Raw genomic sequence first — 27,027 nt, forward strand, 5'->3', positions numbered from 1 at the left:
ATGGACTGATGAGTCAAAGATGGAACTCTTTGGAACACTCGGTTCCTGTTACGCATGGCATAAAGCTAACAGCGCAATCCACCATAAGAACATCATACTAGCTGTCAAACATGGTGGTGGTAGTGTGGTGGTCTGGGGCTGCTTTGCTTCTTCAGGACCTGGATGACCTTGACAGAACCATGAATTGTGCTCAAGCGCAGTCGGGTTATGCAGAAGGGAAATGATCTGAAGCAAACTAGTAAATCTGCCTGTGAATGGTTCGAAAGCAACAACAGGCTTTTAGCGGCCGAGTCAAAGTCCTGAATCGAACTCCTTTGAGATGCTGTGGTAAAATGAGCAGGTTCTCCTCAAAAAACCCAAGTTGTGGGTTCACTCCAAGTTGTGTCATACTAGTGTGTGCAAACTAGTGTGTAGTTGTGGCGCAACTACTTCACATTAATTATATATGTTTTGAATAAATATCTTCAGTAAATGGAACAATCATTCAAAAGTTGCGTTTTGTGTTTTCTGTAAATAATGAATTACAGCATATATATATTTTGGCGATACCTCTCACTAATGTAATTTACAACCATTTGTCACTGTGTTTGCACACTGTGGAATTAGACTTCTGCATTTAACCCATCTGAGCAGTGAACCCCACATACAGGCACACTAGTGAACACACAGACACTAGGGGGCAGTGAGCACACTTGCCCAGAGCAGTGGGCAGCCCTATCTACGGCGCTTAGGAAGCAATTGGGGGTTAGGTGCCCTGCTCAATTGCACTTCAGTCATGGACTGTCAGGGGATCACAGGGCTGGTTCTCTAACCTCCAGCCCACGATGGCAATGCCTAATTCACAGGAGAACAAAAAGAGTATTAAAAGATGAGTATTAACTCATGATGATGAATTATATGTTAGGGCCTTCACAGTAACAAGATCTCAACCCAGTTAGACAGACCTATCCACTACCATCCTTCTAATACAGTTCCAGAATTCATGCCAGAGGGCAATGAAGCTGTTCTGGTTGCTTGTGGTGGCCCACCACATTACTAAGACACTTTATGTTGGATTTGTGTGTGTGTGTGTGTGTGTGTGTGTGTGTGTGTGTGTGTGTGTGTGTGTCCTTTTCAGTCAAAAAACGTTTTTTTTTAGTTTTGTACAAACAAATTGTCTGATGGCATGCACTGGTATGCAACTACTCGTCTTTCATGAATGACCTCTTCTGACAACAGGGCAGGTGCTGTCTGAATTTGCATGCATGTGTATATGCAAATATTTACAAATGTACGTATAAAGCTAAAGCATGTGATTCAGTGCATCTGAATTCGCTGTGTGTCATGCATAATGAGGAATGTTGCCTACAGGAGCATGAAAATAAAAGTCCCTATTAAATAAATAAACCTGTTTTCTTCCACTGAATTGCTCATGTACTCAACCCCTAGGCACAAGCCTACCCGCTTGGAAAACATTGTCTTTTTGGTGTCACTCAGCAGCCTTTTCAATGGAGAGGGAAGGTTTTCATGTTTAGCTGTATTGCAAATGTTAGTATTATTAGTATTTACAGATACATGGATGAATACATTTATCAACCAGGGAATGTATAAAAACAATAAAAGCTGAATATGCAAATTTCTGATTGTGTGTAAATACTGTATGTGTATGTGTGTGTATGTTAAACACAGTATATTGGATCAGTGCTTGATATATTAAGGCAAGCTAAACAGGAAATATGCAATATATATTGTTCATTATATATATATATATATATATATATATATACACACAGATATTGTTTCCAATAATAGGGCGGCATGGTGGCGCAGTGGGTGGCGATATCGCCTCACAACAAGATCCTTTCTGTGTGGAGTTTGCATGTTCTCCCCATGTCTGCGTGGGTTTCCTCCGGTTCCCCCCACAGTCCAAAAACATGCAGTCAGGCCGATTGGACATGCTAAATTGCCCCTAGGTGTGAGTGTGTGTGTGAATGTGTATGTCTGTCTGTCTGCCCTGCGTTGTACTGGCAACCGGTCCAGAGTGTATCCTGCCTTCCGCCCAATGACAGCTCCCCTGCAGGAGAAGCAGCTTAGAAAATGTGTGTGTTTCCAATAATATTGTTCTCATATATATATATATATATACACAACATATCCAGGCGAAAGCAGCTCTGTGCTCCAACACTGATGCCAAAAATAGTCATTAACTAACTCCTTAAAGGAGGAGTTTGTGAGAAAGTGACCAGCGTGTAAACACAGTGATGGATAGGGAGTGAGAGTAGCTGATAAATTATTTAAAGCTACAGGTGGGTGGGTCTTCAATACATACATCCACTGACATTGTGCAGAAGAAGAGACAGATGAGGCTATTATTTCTGCAGTTGATCAGCGTTCTGTGAGTGTATTGTATTGTGATACAGTTTAACACAATAACATCCATCCATCCATCCATCCATCCATCCATCCATCCATTTTCTAAGCCGCTTCTCCGTCAGGGTCGCAGGGGGATGCTGGAGCCTATCCCAGCAGTCTTCGGGCGGAAGGCAGGATACACCCTGGACAGGTCGCCAGTCCATCGCAGGGCCGACAGACAGACACAGACAGTCACTCACACGCTCACACCTAGGGGCAATTTAGCATGTCCAATTGGCCTGACTGCATGTCTTTGGACTGTGGGAGGAAACCGGAGAACCCGGAGGAAACCCACGCAGACACGGGGAGAACATGCAAACTCCACACAGAGAGGACCCTGGCCGCCCGGCCGGGGAATCGAACCCAGGCCCTCCTCGCTGTGAGGTGACAGCGCTACCCACCACGCCACCGTGCTGCCCCACAATAACATATAACGTGTTGCATATTGGCCAGCCCTGCTTATGTGTTTGTATGTGTATGCCTACAGGTGATCGGGTGTGCATACATAGCTTGTGTGATGTCTAGCACTGCCAATAGAATAGTATGCCCTGGAACAGTTGTACATGAGCCTAAGGTCAGTGTTGTGCTGTGGGGCAATGAGACTGTGTTCTCTGGAGTGATGAACCTTTGGAATGAGTTGGCGTTTGTGATCCAGAATTAATTACTCAAAATCAATACCTGACCTTGCTAAAGCTCTTTTGACTAAATGCTACATGCTCAGAAGCCCACAATCAGCATCTAGTGCTAAGCATTCCCATAACAGTAGATGCTGTAATTGCAGTGATGGAAGGGGGGAGGTGTCCCTATTAATGAAGAAATATTGGACAAGCATTTGTTTTTTGGACATTTACTGTGCATATATACACTATAAGGCCAAAAGTATGTAGACGCCAACATGACATCACACTTATCACTCATCACACACACACACACACACACACACACACACAGCTTCCGACTGAGCTCTCAACCTGTAAAAAAAGGGGCAAATCGGGGTGAAAATCAGAACAGAAATTTCGCAAACAGACTTGTCTGTATAGAATGTGTGTGTGTGTGTGTGTGTGTGTGTGTGTGTGTGTGTGTGTGTGTGTGTGTGTGTGTGTGCGCAATTATGTAGATCATTAAGGAAGATGTTATTAAATGGAGTTTTAATTGACATAATATATAGTAGAGGCTTGTTATTTAAGGTGTTTAAATGCCATTGACATTGTTCAGACTGAGCTCATCATCTTTTGGTATGACCTACTTACGTTCACTCAGCGGCCCAGTCATCCTAACCTTCCTTTACTGCCCATGGGATAAATAGCACATTGTAATGACAAGGCGCTTTCCCGGAAAAGGCAAGTAGGAGGGACTGAATTTACAGCGAGAAAGAGAAAATGCAAGGCTCTATAGGCTCTAAATGGCTCATGAAAGCACATGCAACGGTTATACCAAGGGAGGAAAGTTGAAAGGCAATGAGGAATATGGCGTCCCATGTGAAGTTTTTTTCTTATTTCTGCCCTACCCTGTCATAGGGTTTGTTATTGATTTCTCTTACAGCAGTGACTGACTGGCCCCAGCTGGATTTGTATCGGAGGCGATAAAGCCTGTGCCATGGAAAGCAGTGTGAAATGGTCCAGTACAGAAAAGATGTCGCTTGTTGTAAAGAATGGTAGTTGTTAGAATTCTGGTTACGATTGCTGAGGTGGTTTATGGTGTTTGTTCTACCGCTGTTTGGTGATGCACTTTCCCAGTAATAACAAGGTTTCATTCCCCCTGATTATGCCTCTCTAGTCTCTAATGCTATGTTTTGCACATGGAGGTTTCCACTTCTTGCTTTCCCCCAGAATGACTCTTTATTAAGAAAGAGACATGGGGGTTCTTCAGCACTGCTGTGGCTGAATGGCAGTTTGGGTATATTGGCACAGAGGGGGGGAAGACTTAGGCGAAAGTAAAAGGCCTTTAACACTGAAGTCCAAATTAGTCTTTTAGCAAGCACGAAGCATGCACAGAAGAAGGAAGCTTTAGCCAGAGAACATGTTTTGGGCTTTTAGGAGGACAGTGCTCACTCTGACAGCCAGGCTTATCTAACAAATCTAACTTTTACAATTATGTCAAGTGCTCACAAGTGCGTTGAATGTGCAGTGGGGTCCATATTCATCAGAGTTGTGTAGAAGCACGTGCAGGTTGGTGTGCCCAGAGTGATGTATGAAACACTCTACATTGGAAAGATCTGCTCTGCTTCTTCTCTGCTTAACAAAAAGTTGTCACAGTTTGATTCCTCGCGGTTCAAACAGGGTTTTACGGAATACACTCGACATGAATGCATCCATAGACTGTAAACCACATGCGTTTGGTGGCCCAACTTGCATGTTATCACTTTGTTTTCTCTTCTCCCCTGTCCGCTGCAGTGTAAGGGACAATTGGAAAAAAGTAGGACAAAATTGTGAAGCAAAGGGAACAAAATAACACCAACCCGCTGCAAACTCATCACGCTTACCGTGGTTATTTTCCACAGTTACCTGAATAAGAGGACTCTGCCTGAGTCGTACACGCATACATAAGCAGTTTTTATACAGGCATCTGCCTGCCACAACAGCACACAACACCCCCCAGAGTCTTGTCCCAAGCATGTTCAACCAGCACACCTCAGCAGCTGAGTTTTCATAGCAGTTGCAGGTTTGCCATGTGGTATTAATATATGATATTACAAAATATGTGGAACACTAGTATTCCTACATATACCCATATGTTGGAGTGCGAGTGTCTTTGCATAAAATAAATAAATAAATGCATAACATATTTTAACCAGTGGTAAATAAGTTTTTACTTTCACCAGGGCCTGTTACCACGGTAACTCCGTTAACCTGATACAAGCCTAGAGCCGCTGAATGTAAAGTGAGCCATTGGTTATCCTCCAGGAAATAATCTGCTTGGTGACAGAATGTACATTTTTTTTGGACTCCTAAATGTGTCATGATTCACGATGACTGATCCTCAAGAATTTGTCTATTTATATACAGTTGAGACGTTGAACAGCTAATAAAGATCCAAGCCTGCTTTTTCCTGTCACTATGATCATGTTTGTAATGGTTTTGATGATTTAATCTAAAAACAAGCATTTTCAGCAGATTGTTTAAGTATTAGGATCACAGTTATAAGCTCACCAGCCATACGTGAGCTTTATCATGCAGATATGCCAGAGACGTTGATGTGTTCATTAACTTCTCTGGCATATCTGTGTGATGAAACTGTTGGTGAAATTTGTGTGGCCTCATTTTACGATCACATTTGACTGAATAAGGCCCATCAAACTAGTCGAGTCTAAATGGACCTTCGCCTTTACTTAACGCTCTCAGACAGACATGGAAAAATCTAGGTCTTACCTCACTGAATCATTACTGTGATAATAATGAAATATCCCCCCCCCCCACCCCACCTCACCCACAACACAGGCATTTATTGAGCTGACACATACATAATGAATTTTGTGTTATCTAAATTCAAAATCACACAGTGCACTGTTCAAATAACGAAAACTCCTATGCCTTTTCTGTCCAAAGCTGAGACCCGTCCTTGGATGTGCTCGAGGCCACTGTCTGGCTCCTTCTCTCGGTCCCAGTGAAAGTAAAATAATAAATCCTTAATAATGTCCCATCAGGCAGAACCTCAGGGGTGTGCGCCTGGATAATATATTTCACACTCTGTTGTCTTTCTCTTTTTTTAGGTTCCCTGTTCCTCTGGCTGCTTTGCTGTAAGTAGCAGAGTGACTGAATTAAGAGCGATGGGGTATAGGGTTAGGCGGTACTATGATATATGGGCTGAGACCCACACAATGTCTGCAAACACCACAGAACATGTTTGATTTCAGCTTTCTTTCCAACATCACTCCCTTCACTTTCTTCTATCCTCCAAACAGGAGAGATTTTAGCATCATTTAGCTACAACTGAGCTTGTGCTCTGTGGTGTGGTGTTTGGCCTCCTAACTAAGGTGTCTCCCAAACACTACAGAACAAGTTTGATTTTCACTTTCTGTCACTCTGTCTAGCTCTCTCAAACATTTTTATCATCTAATTTGTGTCAACAGAGCACCAGTTTTTCAGAAACAAACATGTTTACATTTACATTTATGGCATTTGGCTGACACTCTTATCCAGAGCGACTTACACTTTGGTCATTTTTTCACAAGTAGGCGAAGGTGGTGTTAGGAGTCTTGCCCAAGGACTCTTATTGGTATAGTGTAGGGTGCTTACCCAGGCGGGGAATTGAACCCAGCATAGAAGGCAGAGGTGTTAACCACTACACTATACCAATCAAACATGTTGGAACCACACTTTGCGCCATTTTCATTTTCCTTCTTTCAGAAGAAAGTGTATTCTTAGTTTTGCTGAAAGCCGCTGAGAGGCAGAATTTGGGTGCACCGAGCTTTGCCAGCTAACATGACAAGCAGAGACTGCTTCTGTGCTTTGCTTAGCCAACTTAGTGCTTGCACACTGCAATACATCATGCAGTGACTGTGACATGAGTGCCAAAGGCTGCAATGATAGAACCATTGCTTCACCTCCCACAGCCTTTTGTGCTCTGGTAGGCATCACTGATGCTTGTAAACAGGTGTGCATGAAAAGACACTGCACGAAAAGAAAGGTAAAAAAAAACAACACAGCTGGGCGTGAAGCTGGATGTCAGAGTGACAGATGTGGAACATGACTCTCATGGCATGTAACAGCTTTTAAAAGCCTTTGAATCAGTGTGGGTTTAATTTTTAAATGCACTCTAACGGTACTCTTCCCACATGTCACGCTGGGGAAGTCTATCCTGTGAGAACAAGGTGAGAGGTGGAAGGAGATGTGTGCCTTTTTTTTCCTCATTTCCTGAGCCTTCACATCTCTGTTGCTATCAGGGTAGTTTTGCCTCCAGAATGTCGTGAAAGTGAGTTACAGTTGTAGTTGTGCGATGGGGTTGATATCTACGTCCCAACATCCTCATTCAAGTGCGGTAGTGAGATTAGATCTCAGAGGTCGGTTGCCCTTGATATTGCCTTTTTTTTGAAGGCATTATAAAGTTAGGATAGATACTCTATAGATCATGATACATAAAATAACTAGTGGTCACCAGCCTTGGTCTGGAACTACCTTCCTGAGAATCCCAGTCTGCCACACCTGCTGCAGCTAATTAACTTCTACAGAAGTGAGTGACTGGCTGAAACAGGTGCATCTGTGTTGGACGTGTGGGGAGAGCAGCATTCATATGTGGTCCTATACCAAATACATATCCAAGCCGCATCCAGAAAACATGAAAATGACTTGTACACATTTTAAAGTGACATCACAGACGTTCAGAAAGGACATATACTTCAAATACTGTGTTATGTATTTTGTACAAAACCACTTGGATTAAAAAATCATGCAAATGTGAATCAGCTGTGATTGGATGTGATTTAAGTGAGTGTTGTGATTGGATCAGTTTGCATAGTGGATCATTAGAAGGAAAGGAATCAGCTCTCATTTCTTTCTTTCTGCTCTGGTGGATCTCATATCTCTAATTGCTCCCTCCTTGACTCCTCTGACCGACCTCCTCCAGCTCATCACCCAGAAATTGATCATGCTTTGTCACCTTTAAGAATGTTCAAGAATGAATCAATTCTTTAAAAACACTTGGAGGAATCGAGGACAGAGAATATGTAAAGCCTGATCTTACATCCTCACCTTGATTTCACTTCCACTTGGCAAGCTTGTACCTTTTCAGTATTGTTTAAGCTATAACTTCTAACAGTCAAACTTCTTACGGATTGAGTTTGACAGGAAACCAAGGGAAGTAGACCAGGGTGAGGATGTATAGGAAATGCACATGCATCCTACCTGCAATGTGTGGCATGGGCTCACACGTTAATGATGGTGTTGATAAAGGAATGTGTTTCTGCTGAAGTGCGAAGGCCATTTAATTTGGTAAACATGCTTGGTGTGAATTTCTCGGTCCTCGCATCTCATTCTCGCATCTTTTCCACGTTTCCGCAGAGGAAGGAGATGCGAAGAAAAGGAGTAAAGGAAATGAGGCTGATTGACTAAAGATATGAGATCGACACATTCTGTTGCTTTCCTCTCCTCAATTTCTCTGCATTCTTCTAGGGTAGAGGAGAATGGGAGCAGTAGCATGTTTCTAGATGGAGCCCTGATTTGTGGCCATTTTTTAGCTGTGCACACACCATCATTCAGTGTTAACATGGAAGCAGAGTCTATCGTGAAGTTAGTGCTAGTAAACAGCTCAAAAGCAAAGCCTGTGCCCCTTTTTCACGTGCATCTTGCCCTAATAACAAACAGCTAAAAACTGTTCAAACAAATGATGTTTGTGATGAAGACTTGTTCTGCTGGTAATGGCTACATGATTTTACTTTTTGGAGATCACAGAGAAAAGCTCCAGATATGAATTGTTTAAAGATGTCATCTGAGCATCTCTAAATATCTGGAAGTCCAACATTTTGGGGTGTGAAATGTGTTGGAACCCAGGTCTGAATGGACGTGAGTATGACGATGAGCTACAGCCAATGACAGCTATGACGAGATATCCTAGTCCATTCTCTCACCCATATTCTTTTCTTTTATTCTCTCTTCTTTTTAGTGTTAACTACACATGTATGAACCATGAAGTCATAAAAATCTGAGCTAACAATCAGAATTGAGCAATTAGACTCGTAATGTGAATGTAGATTAGATTTAAGGTGGAGCTGTACTGGAAAGAAGATCTCTATGAGGAGTTTAGTGACCGTTCCTGTCACTCTTCATGTTCCTAAAGTAGACATTTGAAATGTGCAACTAGAGCTTGAGCAATACAACGGCCTATATTATATTAAAGGGAAAAAACAACCATTGCTTCATCTGTCATGAACAAGCTCACTTACATCCTGCAGCAATGCTGCAATAGTCTCTAGAGGGAGTTTCTAGTTTAAAGACTAGAAAACACCCCTTCTAATAATATGCCTTGAAAGTGCAAGGAACTTTTAAAAAGTGCTTTGGGATTTTTTTTATTTTGCATTTGATTGCTGTTGAATGCATATAGAAGGCAAATACACTATACTGCCAGAAGTATTCACTCACCCATCCAAATCATTGAATTCAGATGTTCCAATCACTTCCATGGCCACAGGTGTATAAAACCAAGCACCTAGGCATGCAGACTGCTAGGTGTTCTACAAACATTTGTGAAAGAATGGGTCGCACTCAGGAGCGCAGTGAATTCCAATGTAGTACCATGATAGGATGCAGTCCAGTCTAGGCGTAAAATTTCCCCACTGCTAAATATTCCACAGTCAACTGTCAGTGTATTATAATAGTATAATAAAGTATTATAATAAAGTGGAAGTGACTGGGAATGACAGCATCTTAGCCATGAAGTTGTAGGCCATGTAAAAAGAGTGGGGTCAGCGGATGCTGAGGCGCATAATATGCAGAGATCACCAACTTTCTGCAGAGTCAATCACTACAGACCTTCAAACATCATGTGGCCTTCAGATTAGCTCAAGAACAGTGTGTAGAGAGCATCATGCATTGGTTTTCCATGGGTGAGCAGCTGCATCCAAGCCTTACATCACCAAGCGGAATGCATAGTGTTGAATGCAATGGTGTAAAGCGTCACCACTGGAATTATAGTGAAGACGTGTTCTCTGGAGTGGTGAATCACACTTCTCTGTCTGGCAATCTAATGGACTAGTCTGGGTTTGGCAGTTGCCAGGAGAACGGTACTTGTCTGACTGCACTGTGCCAAGTGTAAAGTTTGGTGGAGGGGGTTTATGGTGTGGCTGTTTTCAGGACTTGGGCTCAGCCCCTTAATTCCAGTGAAAGGAACTCTTAATGCTTCAGCACCAAGAGATTTTGGACAATTTCATGCTCCCAACTTTCTGGGAACAATTTGGGGACGGCCCCTTCCTGTTCCAACATGACTGCGCACCAGTGTACAAAGCAAGGTGCACAAAGACACGAATGAGCGAGTTTAATGTGGAAGAACTTGACTGGGCTGAGTCCTGACCTCAACCCGATATAACACCTTTGGAAAGATTTAGAGCGGAGACTGCGAGCCAGGCCTTCTCGTCCAACATGAGTGTCTGACCTCACAAATGCGCTTCTGGAAGAATGATCAAAATTCCCATAAACACACTCCTAAACACACTTGGACCCACTCCAGTTTGCCTATCAACCTGGCATTGGAGTAGATGACACGGTCATCTACTTCCGACACAGAGCTCTTTCTCACCTGGAGAAGCATGGGAGCGTTACAAGAATCATGTTCTTTTATTTCTCCAGTGCTTTTAACACCATGCAGCCTGGGTGCAGGGAAAACCAAAGAGATGGTGGTGGACTTCCGCAGTCACTTCCCTCTACTAGTGAACATCCAGGTAAGGGACATTGAGAGGGTGGACTCTTATATGTACCTGGGTTTTTATCTTAACAACAGACTGGAGTGGTCAGAAAACACAAGTGTGCTTTATAGGAAAGGCCAGAGCAGACTCTACTTGATCAGAAGTCTGAGGTCGTTTGGAGCACAGGGGGCATTGCTGAGGACCTTGTTTGACACCGTTGTGGCATCAGCCATCTTCTTTGGAGTGATTTGCTAGAGCAGCAGCATCTCAACTGCGGACAGGAGAAGACTTGACAGACTCAAGTCTCTTATTAAGATTAAGAGGGCCAGCTCTGTCCTGGGTAGCCCCATAGACCCAGTGCAGACGGTGGGAGACAGGAGGATGTTAGCCAGACTAGCATCCATCCTGGTGAACAGCCCCCACCCCATGTGTGAGACTCTGGTAGCACTGGCCAGGTCCCTCAGGGACTGGCAGCTTCACCTCAAGTGTGTTAAAGAGTGCTGTCGCAGGTCCTTCCTTCCTGCTGCTGTTAAACTGCACAACCAGCGCTGCTCTCCACCCCCCATCAGACCTCACAAACCTACAGAACATACTGTGATTTTATCACCTTTCATCCTGTGTGCAATATAGTCAACACTCCATGTGAAATATATTGTTGAATATCTCTATAGTGTAAATACTCTTGAGCTTTCTATCTAGAATTGTTTATATAACTCCTCACCATCCCATTTGTAATATAAAACAGTACCTCATGTGCAAAACTCCATGTAAATTTCATTCAAAATATCCTTACAATGTAAATATCTTAGCTTTTTTATTTATTTATAATTGTTTATGTTGTTAGTTTTTTTGTGAAGGATAGAGTTGATATTTTTTATGTTTAGTTTTAATATATATTGTCTATATAGTAGCATCCATCCATCCATTTTCTAAGCTGCTTCTCCCTCAAGGTTGTGGGGGGTGGGGGGTGCTGGAGCCTATCCCAGCGGTCATCGGGCGGAAGGCAGGATACACCCTGGACAGGTCGCCAGTCCTTTGCAGGGCAGACAGACAGACACAGACAGTCACTCACACACTCACACCCAGTGACACACTCTCAAGTCGAGATCACGAAACCAAGTCGTTCTTTGTATTACGGGCTTTAATCACACAAAGCATGATAGTGTGCCGTGAGAACTGTTAAGACATACAGAAAGAAAAAACAAAAAAAACAACTTATTTCCACACAAAGACTTCAAAGGAACAATGCGACCGTACTGTTACATGAAATTCGTCACATTACATCTTTACACTCTTACAAAATTACAGTAACAGAAAACATTAAATGTACCTCATTGGCCGCTTTCCCTTGAGAGAAAATTAGAAATCTTCAGTCCTTAAACGCACTATGCACTTTATCCAATCTTCCTTAATCATTGCTGCGTTAGGCAGAGGAATCAGCGATGTGTCTCAAAGTATAACCCTCAAAAGTAACACCCTATCAACCCGCGGCAGCAAACTTTGGTTCCCCCCTATCAAAACAAACAATATACATGAAATATATGAAGTTATGCTTTTAATATTTAACTATTTTACTAGAAATGTATGTATTTATGAACTCTATTTTTTTTTTTAACCTAATATTTATTAATCTATTATTTATTTATTTATTCTGACCTCGATGGCAGCTACACCCAGGGGCAATTTAGCACGTCCAATTGGCCTGACTGCATGTCTTTGGACTGTGGGAGGAAACCGGAGAACCCGGAGGAAACCCACGCAGACACGGGGAGAACATGCAAACTCCACACAGAGAGGACCACTGTCGCAAGTAACAAACTGTTTAGGGGAAAAAAAAAAAAAACCTTGTTAAATACTTAACAAAGTTAATTACTTGCTTGTTAACTCTTAACTCTTCTTGATACTCTTCTTTTTTTGTTGCTGTCCCTTTGCTGCTGTAACACTGAGAATTTCCCCATTGTGGAACTAATAAAGGACTATCTTATCTTATCTTATCTTATCTTATCTTATCTTATCTTATCTTATCTTATCTTATCTTATCTTATCTTATCTTATCCTTGTGGAAAGCCTTCCCAGAAGAGTTAAAGCTGTTATATCTGCAAAGGGTGGGCATGACACCATATAAAACCCTATGTATTAAGAATAGGATGTCACTCAAGTTCATATGCATGTGAAGGCAGACGAGTGAATACATTTGGAAATATAGTGTAGCTAATGTCACTGCTAGGTAGCTGAATATCTTATTAAGCCATATAACTGAAGTAACTGTCCTGAAATCATCATTATGGTGAGCAGAATGATTTGCTGATATGATGTTCCCTACTCCCATATCAGGTGAGGAAGACAACAAGCTAAAGGCCTGCAAGGTAGCAAAGCTATACCTGATTTGTTCCTGAAATTAGACCTTTTGAGATCACTGCACTGTTATTTGCAAGTGATTAGAATAGATTTGTGTGTCCAGACGTCACCAGCCTATCTGCATGGGTTGCTGTGGTAACACCAGAGGCATCACGACCTCTGGAACCCCCTTTCTTTCACAGCACAACATATTTCTTGCTAAATTGACTTGTTCTGATAGGTTTGCTTATATAGAAAGCCTCAACCAAATTGCAAGCAGACAATTTATTTCTGCATCAGTCCACAGTTTTTCTCTTCCAAAGTGCTGAGTGTGGGTACAAAGTTCCTGGAATAAGCATGAATCTTTGATGTTCTTCTTGAATTCCAGTACTACAGTGACTGAAATTGTTTGGCACATTGCAATTGATGCAGAAGACTCTTTAAAGTCTGGTTTGAGCGTCTAGAGTGTCCAGACTGAGACACATCGGTACAGATCCATTTAGAATCCCATTGTAAAGCACCCCAAACGTGGTTTTGATTTAATGAGCAAAAACTAGATTCCATGTGTTTTTTGCTGTCCAGACTATCAAAATGAATTAAGTGACAAGGTGTAATTGGGGTCTTAAATATTTACATTAGGTCGGTTTTCTCTGCCTGGTAAGGTAAAAACACTGTCTCCAGCACCATTTTGTGTTGAATAAAGATGGAATCACTGTTTTCTTTACAATTTTGTTTGACAACTGAGGTAAGAGTTACACTAATGCTGGTTTGAATGCATTTTACTGGCCTACAGATTTGTATCTAGGGTAGCAGTCAGAATTGGTTGTTACCACAGGAAGCATAAAACAACAAATAAACTCTAGTTGTAGGAGCTTTTTCTTCAGCACACTATTACAAAATTCTGTAGAAGCTCTGCTGGTAAGTTTAAAGTAAAACATCCTCAGGTGGACCATGGCACATAACACCCCTTACCACATGCAAATTACAAGTGGTAACACAAACACAAGATTCTGCATGTTGGTAGCATCAGTATGCTAACGTAAGGCCCTTTAACCAGTTGTGTTGGTTGCATGTGCTCCCATGCAGTGTTGCCATGGTGTAATAATGGGATTTGTGAATGATGAGGTCTAATAGAAGAGCCCATTAGGCAAGCACTATAGTTTTCTGTACAGCAGCGATGAGGAGACTCACCGGGGGGTATTCGTCTCTTGGTCTCTCTTAGCTTCCATTAGCATGATGGCTCACAGCTTCGCTCCACACACTGTCTACAGAGATAGAAACACTGCTGTTCCCTGTCTGCCACTTTCTCTCTCTTTTTTTTACTTCAGCCTTAGATAGCACCATGGGTGTCAAAGTAAAGTTACATCTTTTTGACCTTTTTGTGAGTGGGATCTGTTTTTGTGAACAGCAGACAAATGGAGGCAAATGGATGAATGGAGTGAAATCGCTGGAATCAAAACGTCTGACTGCCTTCCAAGCCGTTTGCCAATTGGAAGGTTTTGTCGTTTCTGCAGATACGCGGCGAGGACGAGATTGGTGTGTACAAAATGCAGCACCAAAGAAAGACTTCAGTGTAAATCCTCAATCAATGCAGGGATGGATCGGCTTAAGTTTCCGCTCTGATGCTTTGCGCCCTCCCCGCTGTCTCCTTGTTTCTGTGCTCGAGCTCTGTGCCACAGAGTTCCCCAAAGGTCAGGAAGGTTTGCTCTTTGGAGTAACCTTGGCTAAGTGGAGTGAAGACACAGTCTGGCAATGTTGAGCCAATCTGGTGGAACAAAATGGCAGTAAAACCAGGATTGTGCCTCAGAACCTGGTATCAGTCCAGCAAGTAAATGAAGACAATGTAATGTTCGAGTTTCAATAGCAGAAAAAAAAAGAAGAAAAATTGGATTTCTGGAGTGGAGCCATGTACCCTAGAGTCAGGTTTGAATTTTCTTTGAATGAACGGTGTGTGAGATATTGGTATGGTGGATTAGACCACTTCCGCCTGTACGTTTCAGACTCCAGCGTAGTCGGCCAGAGCCCTCAGCAGTATCTGTTTTTTGGATGGAGACATGCTGTTAGTTTTTTTTCTCTCTTTTTTTTTTTAAACTCAAACAAAACATGTGAATCACTGAGTAAAACCCTTCTGGTTAGCCCTAAGGTGGTCTTGCTGTGTTCTCCACCTCCTGGCCTTTTTGCCCCTCAGCCAAAATCTCGTCACTACAAAAGGAACTTGTTTATTTTTTCCTCTGGCGCTGACAATTTTTTTTTTATGAAGCGCACTTCACAATTACCATGTGCCAAGGGATAGGGCTCTAACAGGCAAAGACATGGGCAGGCAGGCAAGCAGAGCGCTAGCTAAATATAGAGCACATAATTAGCTATGGGGAGAGGGAGTTCAGTTAGGCTTGGTTGCAGATAGACTAGGAGGGCGCTAGTTGGCCAATTACAGAGTCATGGACCTTGGTGGATCTGAAGACACATTTTGTACAGCTAAATAAATAAATAAGTAAATAAACGAATAAGTGTTTACCCAGTATCGCAAGAGTAGCATGCCTTTGTGCCGATAAATAGGTTGGTGGCTAGCTTTCCTTTTCCATTGCATTCCATTGTTTAAGTTGCTTAACTGGTAGAATTCTTTCAGCCGGGAAGACTTAAAGCTGGAGCTGCTCCATTTAAAATTTCAGCAGCACTTTAACGGCTGGGCAATATTTAAAGACCATTTGACACCTACATAAGCTGGATGGATGGATGGATGGATGGATATTCCAATAGACATTGTTTGTCATAAAGGTTGTTTTTAGCCAATTTCTGTCAAGTATCATCAATGTTTTCTGACTTTGTGTTGTGTGTGGCCCTTTTTTGTGTGAAATGACATTGCATTGTATAACAACTGGTTGTAGCTCAGCTCCTGAACCTGAACCTGTTACCCCAAAACTGGAGGCATTTGCTTGTCTGAAATGTCTTTGTATGTTGTCCCAATAACATTCCCCTCACTGAAACTATAAGAAGTCTAGCCCAAACTCCGGAAAACAGCACCAGACCAGCATCTGTCCTCCACCAAACTTTACTGTTGGCACTATGCATTCTCAAAGGTGGTATTTCCTGGCATTTGCCACACCCAGAATTTTCCATTAGACTGCCACATATTGAAGTATGATTGATCACTGCAGAGACTAATGCTCTAGAGTCCAGTGACAGTATGCTTTACACCACTCCAGCCATCGCTTAGCATTATGCATAGTGGTCTTAGGCTTGTATGCAGGTGCTCAGCGATGGAAACCCATCTCATAAAACTCTCTGGAACTGATGTTGCTTACAGAGGCAGTTTGGAACCATGTAGTTAGTGATGCATTACAAAATAGGCATTTTCATGAAGGGCTTATGTAGGTGTCATAGCCATATTAACACTGTCTGTCAGTAAAGTGTTTCTTATAGAAACAAATCTTTGGCGTGCCAAGTTACAGATAATTTAAATTAGTTATCATTCGCCATCTGTTGCCTTTGGCTGAGAAATGAAGAAATTAAGAAATGCCGTGTGAATTGTAATAGACCGTGCACACTGTGGTTTTTGCTATAACTTGAAGAAAGCATGAATCCTATTGGTAGACTGCAGTACTGGCTTTTGTAGACATCAGATTTACAATGGAGACTTTTGGATGTTTGTAATTGTGAACTCCTTCCAGACTGATGAGGAAAAGTTGCTCTTCATTCCAGTACAAATCAGACCCACGTCGTCTGTTATTCAGTTTTACTTTTAGTGGCTAGCACTCTGCATTCTCCTCACTTCACTGGCTTGAATTGTCGTGGTAAGAGAAGTCTTCTCAAATTATGCACCACAGTGCAAGGGAGGTCAACCCAGCTAGCTAAGTGTTTTCTGGGCCACATGAGTTTTCAGATGCATTCTTGTCTACCAAGAGGCTTTTTACACCATTCTTTGAATTTCTCTTGCCATCCAGTGCATTTAAGCGGCAGTCTTTCCAATAATGATGTCAATGCACTATTGGCCTTACTTATGGATAATGGATAATACAGCACTCTCCGATCAGAACCCATGCACACATGCACGCTCGATAACAGCAGACGACACATGTAAATGCATGTGCGCAGGCAAGCACTGTCTCCTAGCTGCACTGTGGCACTGACCTGAGTCTCTAATGGAGTAGTTTGAAGGGAAAGCTGAGTCCCCTTAGACCACTTAGTGGAGACTAAACTCCAGAAACCTAGTACAGTGCAACACCACAGCCAGGCCTGCTGCGTGGGTGGGCAAGAGTTGGATCTGAATATCAAAGTCAAGCTAGGATCATTATCGGCGCTAAATGCACTCTCTGTTAGGCTTGCTCGGCCCCTCACTTAGATTTCCTCAGAGAGACTAGAGGGCCGTGTTTACTCGCCAATTACGACTTCTTCCCATCTCCACATAACGCGTGTTTTCATTTGTCCATTGTCTATCAGTTTATAAGGGTACTCTTGGATATCAGCGACTGCTGGTAGAAATCACAGGCATTATAGACGAAATAAAAACACGTTTACCAATGGAAAGCAATAGCGTGATGACAAATCAAGCATAATTTAGAACATTGGAACAAGCAGGGTCATTGGTTTGTTTTAGTTGGTTTGTGCGAAAGTTTTAGGCATCGGAGCAAATTTTTAAGCAATTGAGTTTATGACAATATACATCAGAATGAAGTCATACTTATAATTCAGATAAACATAAAAACAATAAAAAGTAATAAGAATTATTATTTTATCTGGACACCTTCACAGCCACCACAGAGACTCGTTAATATCATCAATTACATCATGAGCACAGTTTAATGAAGCACTGATTGGTTAATCCAGGAGTTGCTTTTTCATTACATATAAAACTGGGCTTCCTCGAGGAGAGGCTTGAAAATGGTTAAACGAACACACTAACATCCAGAAAATGACTATATATATATATATATATATATATATATATATATATCATTATTAATGAACATTATATTATAGATATATAATATCCATACCTTGTCATCATTGACAACTCTGCTACAGACCTTAAAGAAAGTGGCTCAGTGAAAAATCCCGTTTGTGCAGTTGTTCCCCTTATTTCAAATGGAGTTCATCAACTGAGACATGTTTTCATCCAAATTTGAAGCTGAAATGCTGACAAACACTAGAAGGCAATATGTCCCCAAAACCTTCTTCCAACTGGCTGCTGCATTTGGTTAAACTGTGTTTTTGTACAGTTATACTGTAGTCATACTGTATACTAAAATACAAGTTTACACAACCTTAATGAAGCCTGCTGTCTGCATTGTGCAAAGTTTTAAGGATGTATTTCTGGAAACAATTTGAGTACATTACATGTTGACTTCTAGTGTTTGTTTGCTATGGTGGTAGTGTAGCTTCATCACTAAACTAAAGAAGCACAATTTGGACGCCAGATATGTCTTGGCTGATTGACTATATTTGGGATAAATAAATGCTTAAAGTTGATTTTTTACTGAAGCATCTTTTTAAATGATGCAAATGGAAAGCCGAAACATCTCTATGGCTGCAGCTCTTTGCCTCTTTGTCTTTTTAACCTCATGCCAGGACTCATCAGAACAAGGCAGATAACACAGAGCTACTGATGCTGGGGCCACAGTGTTGACAAAGAAAGGTCTGTTCTGCTCCGGGCAGCTGGGTTCAATGTGACGTGGCCTGGTAAGGGAGACCAAAATGTACATCAAAAGAAATACTGTCTAAAGTTCAAATCACCTTAAGGCAGACTGAAGCAGCAGCTTTCTTATACACACACACATATATATATATATATATATATATATATATATATATATATACACACACACACACACAGGTACTACTGATTCCTCTATGTACCGATCATATATACAGAGTTACCAGCTTATTAGACACATCTGCCCTGTACCCACACTCACTGGCCATTTTATCAAGTGTACCTACACACTTAAAAATGATGGTTCTTCGAGGGTTCTTTAGTAAAGAAAATAGTTTATATAGAACTATGAACATCGTTCGTATAGTTCATTCCTTTGCATGATTCTTTGTATCATTAAAGCATTCTTCAGATTAATGCCCAATGTGCTGTTGATGGTTCTATTTAGAACATTTTAAAAAGGGTTCTAAACAGCACACAAAAGGTTCTTCTGTTATTATGATGTTACGCTTGTTATGATAGAATAGCTCTTTTTAATCCTCACTAAGATAACAGGACATATTGCAGTTTAAAAATGAACTTGTTTTATTAAAAATAATACTTTGAACAACTATACTGGAACTCTTTTTGGAGTGACATCTCACAGTGTATTATTGCGCTCTGCCTTTTTAACAAAATAGTCCCAGTACAACATGCACACTGTAGGTTTGAAAGAGAAGCTAGATAACTATCTTTGGCTACCAAGTCATCTGAGACACTTGTGGGTAGCAGATATATCTATGATTGCTTTTACTTAAATATCAGCCACTGACATTGACCAATATATATATAGCCATTTCATGTGACTGAGCTATACGCTAGCACAGTGACCACAAAACACACAGAAAGTGAGGAATGTCTTCAAAGAGAGAGCTAATTCTAGTTCATGGTTATTTCTGTGAACAACGTCAGAAATACATCCATCCATTATTAATTAACAATAGTTATGGCTAATGTCAAAGTCAATGAGATGCAGGTCATGTATTTGTTATGGCTGTGTGTCTAGATATCATTGGTTTGGTGGGGATTAAGTGGGAGGGGTTAACAGGGTACAGTATTTTTGCCACTTAACTTGATAAGAAAGACATTCTTTAACATTTTTTTTCTTGCTCAGCCTCTGTCCCAGAAAAGGGTGTTAACGTCTAATTAAACAGTTCTCACGAAACGGATGGAGTGGAAATGAAACACACTAAGTACGAGGAAGAGGTGAGAGAAATGCTGAAAGAGAGAAAGATACCAAGCAGTGTTTCCCCTCAAGTTTTAGGGTAGATCCTGCAAAGCTACCAGTGTTGTAAACGTTTAAAAATGCAGTAAAAACACTACACTTATACTAATTGTACTAATATATTAAATATTATTTTCTGGTCATATTTAATGTCAAGATGTGCAATTGTGAGAGACAAAGACTAACAGAGCTAGAACAACACCTTATGTACCTCAGCAATGCAATGCATTTAGAGTAAGACCCAAATCAACCATTTAAATGCCCAGTCAAAGTTACTAACCACAGAAAGGACAATGGAGCTCTGAACTGGACAGTTCAGTCCAAAATCAAACACAAGTGTCCACCTAGAAATGGAATGCTAGTTAATTTATTAGTTACATTATATCCAAAGAACTCATGTGCAACTCAAGGCTATATAGTTAATACTGGACAAAAAAAACTTGCATATTTTTCTATGAACATGGTTAAGAATAGTGAGAATAGCTAAAGTGTTTAGGAGCCTATGTACTGTTTGAGTTTTCAAGTCTATAAAAAGCCCCAATAGAGTTGACTGATTATCATGGTTTGAAGAATGCTTTAGAAAGTCAATGACTTGTCTCTGCAATAGTGAGGCACCACAAAAAGAAAATTCTGGACTGAAACAGAAGCTGAAAATCATGTTTGAGTAAAACCACCCCAAACTAATATTTTAGTTTGCCAAAAACTGCATTTCTTTAAGTATCACATCTGTGATTGAAGCCTTGTGACTAGAAGCAAGAAAGCTGGAGTTACTTTTGATGCTGCTCTTCCAGCACAAACCAGCTCACCTCTGCCATACCCTACTATTTTAGTGATCTGTGCAGGATTTGGTTGTCTGAATTTAGAGCATCTTTAGGTATGAAAATAGAATTTTCTATGTAAATACCTGTATATCATCCAAGCTGGCTGGCTTCAGCTAATTGATTAAATCGGGAAAAGAAAAAAAAAAAAAAAAAAAAAAAAAAAAAAAAAAACACATGGCCAGTAGTCTATCAATAACCAAATATTTCACATAATACACAATTTCAACAAATTAATCAAACACCTTGTAATAAGGAGCGAGGAGGCGGACGCATATGCGGAGATTTCCAAAATCAGGGTCAAGGCAGTCCAGGGCCATAGAGCCAATACAGATAGATCGGGGAGCAGACATGACAAATCAGAATCAAACAAAAAGAACAAACAGAACATCTAACATGGCATAAAACACCAACAAAGATTCAAACAAAGCAACCATCAACACAACAACCAGCAACCACAAGGGCTTAAATACAAATGGAAAACGAGGGACAGGTGGAAAACAGGTGGAGACAATCAGGGGCGGAGTCACAAAACGAGGGGGCTAAACCAAAACATGAATGCATGGACAGCACTGGGAGGGGCCAAGCGTGACACACCTACCCTGCTTTGTACTTCTAGATCAATAAGTCACAGGATGTCTACTTTCATGGTCTTATGAAGAAATGTTATATGGCCTTCATGTGCCATATTCATATGGATGTTGTTTGATTCTACAAGAACTTTGTGATGCTGTCCAGCCTGGAGAGCATTTTCATGGACCTAAAACCCCAGAATGCGGAGAAAGAAAGTATAGAGGTTTGTGTACCTTAGCACAGTACCCGCTATACCCAAGCGTGGTTTAGCCATGCAATTTAGACGAAGGTGCAGCTCATTGCTTCAGTCAACAGTGTTTATTTTGCATCACCAATACACAGCATGCTGCAGCTTTTGACTTCAGGTTTACTCAGTATGTGGAGCTTTTGCCATTTCTTTGCTTTCAAACATGAACTTAATTCTATACATTTTACAGGAAAGCTTCTTTTCGGATGATGTTAAAGTAAAGCTTTCCCATATTTTTCACTTTTTTAGTTGTGCGTACTGTACTGTACCGTGTATGTACAGTACTGAATAGGTAGTTGTGCGTATTGTACTGTAGTCTCTCCTTTTGTGTCATCCGTCTTTCATTCACGTGCTGTGAATGGGAAGTGCAAATGTCATCATGACAGCCAATCGATAAGATTTTTTGATTGTTGACCTTATCAGTAATGTCGGTTAGCAGCCCTACTTTAAATACCAGTTAACAATGCATCGCAGTCCAAAGCTTACATAAAATTACACAGCATTTCTTTGTTTGCTTTTACTTTCCTCCCATCGCCAAGGGGCCTGAGAGTATTTTCATATGACTCCACACTGTTTTCCATCTGGATCTGGGTTTCTACAGGTAAAAATGCAAATGAGCCCAGGTCCTGTGAGGATATGCTTGCAAAACACACACATCCAAAAAAATAAAAATAAATAAAGAGTTCAAAGCCTGAGTGAGCAGGCAGAAAGTCGGACTGCTTTAGGAGTCACTGTGGAGTTTAACTTTGCACAAAGCTCCTAGGGAGAGGTCACTCATGAATGAGTAATTAAAATGTTGAAAATAGAAGCTACTCTGCCAGTTCACGTGACTCAGGAATCGCTTGCGCTGACATTGTTTTAGTATAGAATGTAATAAAATTGAATAGTAACTGTGTTGCAATCCAGTGTGAGAATACACTAACCACTAGCAAAGCAAGACGCAGGTGAAGAAAACCACTGAGCAAGGAACATTTGAAACAATTACATGGATTTTCCAAAACAAAGGAGCTAAATATATACGCTAGCTGCTGCATTATCAAGAAGTGTTGGTTGGAACATTCGAAAGCCTGTCACACATGTGACACTTCTAGGACAGTTTGAAGGTCCCCGTTTCTCATGTTCCAAATGTTTCCTCAGCTCTCAGTACCCACACAGATCTTTTTCTTTTTGGAACATCGGTCAGCAGTCAGCCTGTACAGGATGACGTCAATTCCTTTATATTGTGGATATATAGCACCGAGCTTGCAGTAGGGTATATTCACATATCATGGCAGCCTAAATGCCTGAACTTAAAACCTGTCTCTGATTATTGGTGAAGCCTGTTAGCTCTCTGCTGAGCTATCAGCCTATTCTAGTGAGGACAGACACCAGTTGCATAAACCTTTTATGCACAACTACATTCAATTTACAGCATAAACCATTTTGCTATATGTAATTATGCTCACCGTTCTGGGTTTACATGAGGATATTTCAATATGAAAGGGGTAGCTTGAAACATTTCAGCATGAATAGACCCGTCATTGTGCACATGCTAACTCTAGAAACACGTTTTGTGTTATGTCAAAGTTATTTAAGTGATCATTTTTGAATCCCACAAATGTGAAAAGTGAAAGACCACATACACACACTAGGGGGCAGTGAGCACACTAGCCCAGAGCGATGGGCAGCCCTATGCATGGCACCCAGGGAGCAATTGGGGGTTAGGTGTCTTGCTCAAGGACACCTCAGTCATGGATGTCGGCACCGGGAATCGAACCCACTACCTTCCGGTCACCGGGCCAGTTCCCTAACCTCCAGCCCGTTTTGTCAGTACTGATTTGCAAATACATATTTGAATGTCTCTCCTTATTCAAGCAGATAAACCTGGTCTTCTATGACTGGATATCAGTGGCAATCTGCAGCTATTAGAGTTAGGCCTTCTATGTCAAAACCTGGTTAAAACCTGTAGGAAAAAACCCACCACTACAATGATGCTAACTTTTGCCTTCCTTATGGGATTCATCCTTATGGGATTCTGTTAGTTTGTTAGTGCTAAGCTATTGGTGATTCCCAATTTCTGGCAGTTCTAGATTAAATAGAGACATTTAAAGCTTCTAAAAGACATCCTATATTTAATTAAAGCTTATGGCAGACATACTGTCTAATGTTTTACCTTATAGCAGTTTCACAGTGACTTTCAGTAGAACCCTCTGACAAGTCACAGTCACATTTTTTCTCCCAAAACTGGTTCTACCTATTGAAAATCAAAACATAATTGGTTGATTTCTCTTTGTAAATTATGATAGATGATTCAACATATTCTGACTTGTCTTCAGCTCTTGACGTCCTAACCAATATCACTCATCACTAATAAATATCGCTTAGCTATATTTACATCCGTATCACAGAGGACAAAACAATTGATTAGCCAGGCCACGAATTTACCCCTTTTGTTTCCATCCAAAACAGTGAAGCAAGTAGAATTGTTATACTACTAGAGTAGGAATACAAGCATTAATCTATTGAATAAATATGCACTAAAAATTATAGACTCATTAGACCTTTGCTTTCATAGGAAGTTGGCCCTGTCTACATTTGCCATAAGCTAAACTAGGAAGTTGGCATTCAATATTATCTATACTGCCTAGCCCTAGTCCTCTGGACTACTACTTGGCTGGTCTACCACTACTGTAGGCATACTTGCTGTTTCATGCTGATGTCCATCCCTCTTTCTTTTTCCACAGGTGGATGGAGCTCCAGATCCATCAGGGCAGTGCCTCCTGGCTCTGAGAACCATCAACTTCTGCTGCTCCTGTGCTTCTCCACACACTTCCATCTGCCAGCAAGTCCACATGTAGCAGTCTGATTCCACACCACTCCCCCACTCTCTCACCACCAGTGGAGCCTTCATGAGCTTCTCCAGCCAGTCCACACTTTCCACACTGAGGTAGGAGTGACTTCATTGTAGTTTTGATGTAGTCAGCTGTAATGAGTTCTGCAAGGGAAGTGTTTTTAGTTCATTAATTCTTTTTAGCAATCAGGAGAACATGGTTTGATTCTACTAAACCATTCCTATTCTTTATTTTGAGAGTGTGCAATGGTTTAGTATAAACTATGTTTTGTTTGTTTATTATAAAGAAAACCTTGATCCTAAGCTCCCGTGCAACTTTTGGGTTTTTACAACCAGCTGTGAGTTAAAAATTCTCATTTTGAACATGCATCTAGCTAGGAATAAGCTATGAATGTTTGAATAACTATGAATGTTTAAAACATTTAATAGTATGTTAGATTTCTGATATGCAAATTGGCTTCTCTTTATTGCTATATGCTCTTATATTGAAGTATTATGAGGTTCCATCAGAGTTTTCCACTCGAGGTCATTGTAAAACCTGCATGTGATGTTTTGGTCGGAGTTTAGTTTTTGAGCTGTTTAGTTAAAAGACAGAAAGACTTCTAAAAAGCTAAAAGACTACTGCACAATAGAAGAGAAGCAGCACATCTCAATGCAGTGTCTCTAGTGTTTAATGCAAAGCACAGCTGTAGCACATAGGATGCACCACAGAAAAACGCTGATAAACAAGAAGCTCGTTTAAGTTCATTTAATGTTCCCCTCATATAGATTTAATGGAATAACATTTTTACCATCAGTTTGTCACATTTGGTATTAGCTAAACACAGTGTAACATCAGCTGAGGTGAAAACAAATGATTAGCATTTTTCTATTTATCTTAAATAAAGATTTAGATTAACACACTTGTGAAATCATCTATTATAGATTTGTGCTCTGGGGCTGGGTTTAATATAGTACAGTAATAGTAAGACGCCAAAACTGTCTGCATGATGCATCTGGCGTGCAGTAGTATTTGAATATTTTTTGAATAATGCACACCCCGACTTCTAGCAAGCAGTAAAAATAGAATCAAAGCTTAAAGACGCCCTTTGTGAATGTGACTATTGCTTCTCAGCATTGAAAAAGATGAGACTTGGAATCTCTGAATTTCAAACGATTCCTAACCCTAATCCTCAGGAATGTCTGAATTTGACACTATTCTGCCTCCACCTGTCGTCCTCATTCTGAGCAAATACAGTCACCTAGAAATTAAGCCAGATTATGCTGTAATACAGATGGAAAAAGTGGAAGTTCTTATGTGTGGGAAGACAGAAGTGTTAACTTGGAATCTGTATGGAATTTATTTTGTGAGAAACAAGAACAAAAGGTTGTTGTGAAGGATATTGCATATCTATCTGTTGTCCATCTACCCTTATACACAGGCAAAGCCACGCCAATTTCAATATTAAATGACTATCAGGGGAAAGCCTACATCACTTGTGTTGTTTATTTATTTATTTATTTTTAATAAAGCTCATTTCAGAGACAGACATGTTTAGCTAAGACCTAATTTCCTGGATTATGTCCACATTCAGATTGTGATTGCCAGCCTATTTAAATTGTGATTGTAAATAAGTCTTATGAACATGGTTTACATTCACAAATGAGTCACATTTGATTTGAGTGTGATATTGTTTTTCAGTGCCTAAGATGGTGTTATTATTCAGGCTTCTCTATGAGTAGCATGCTTTATGCAAATATTGACTTGGACTTATATTCTGTCCTGACTTATATTCTGACTCTGAGTGGTTTTCATCTAAAAATTTACATATTTCAAATTAGTTTTTATGAGGAAAGTGTGAAATAATGACTATTATTTCTTGTTTTGTCATTACTCTTCATCATAGAAGTACCACTGGCACAGTCATTAGTCATAGTTATGATGATAGACATTGTAGCTTTGCTTTTAGATCTTAAGGCATCTATTTCACAGAATGTGCTCTGGGCCGTAACACAAGTCATTGGGTTTGTTTCAATCATTTGACTGAAACTCATACATTATGCCTGCATGTGACTAGAAAGTGTGCTAGCCATAGTCTCATTCAATTCTCTATTAGACTCAATACAATCAGCAAGCTGTTAGGGTTACTTACAGATTTCATGGACACACTCCACACCACATAGTCCATTTCTGGTTTTACTGTATAATCCCATATTCACTTTAGCTTCAGCCCTGGATGGCTCCCTACTGCTAGTGTGATGGATAATATGTGACTGCTAATGGGAAGGGAGCTTCTCTTGATCATTTGTAAGTAGTTCTGTTGTGAAAATACAGTGAAAGCCGATGTTTTCAGTCTCAGAGAGGCTAGGCTACTTTGGGAAACTGGTCCAGACAAGGCAAAGTAAGAACGATGGTTAAATCCTGGCATCAAAATAATTGCCAGAGCCAAAAACTATATGGTATTGTTTAATGTGAGGTGAAGGGTCCTTTAAAATATTGAAGAACCATATGTTATTTTTTCAAAAAACCTCAGTGTCACTGTTGGACTGACAAAAGTGTGGCTAACACAAACTGTGCAGCAACAAGATGTTTGAGTCTAATGGCA

The 27,027-nt window shown here is 40.7% G+C and overlaps 1 protein-coding gene across 1 annotated transcript in view; it reads left to right on the plus strand.

Annotated features, from left to right (window-relative positions):
* The window catches only part of zgc:172282 (leucine-rich repeat and fibronectin type III domain-containing protein 1-like protein), a 158,273-nt gene that overhangs the window by 46,067 nt on the left and 85,179 nt on the right, over positions 1-27,027 (plus strand). Inside the window, exon 2 of the mRNA XM_017708869.2 lies at positions 24,336-24,538. The gene's annotated coding sequence lies outside the window, so the exon portion shown is untranslated. The remainder of the gene's footprint in view (positions 1-24,335; positions 24,539-27,027) is intronic.

This window comes from Pygocentrus nattereri, chromosome 17 (assembly GCF_015220715.1).
Source record: "Pygocentrus nattereri isolate fPygNat1 chromosome 17, fPygNat1.pri, whole genome shotgun sequence".
NCBI classification, from domain to species: domain Eukaryota; kingdom Metazoa; phylum Chordata; class Actinopteri; order Characiformes; family Serrasalmidae; genus Pygocentrus; species Pygocentrus nattereri.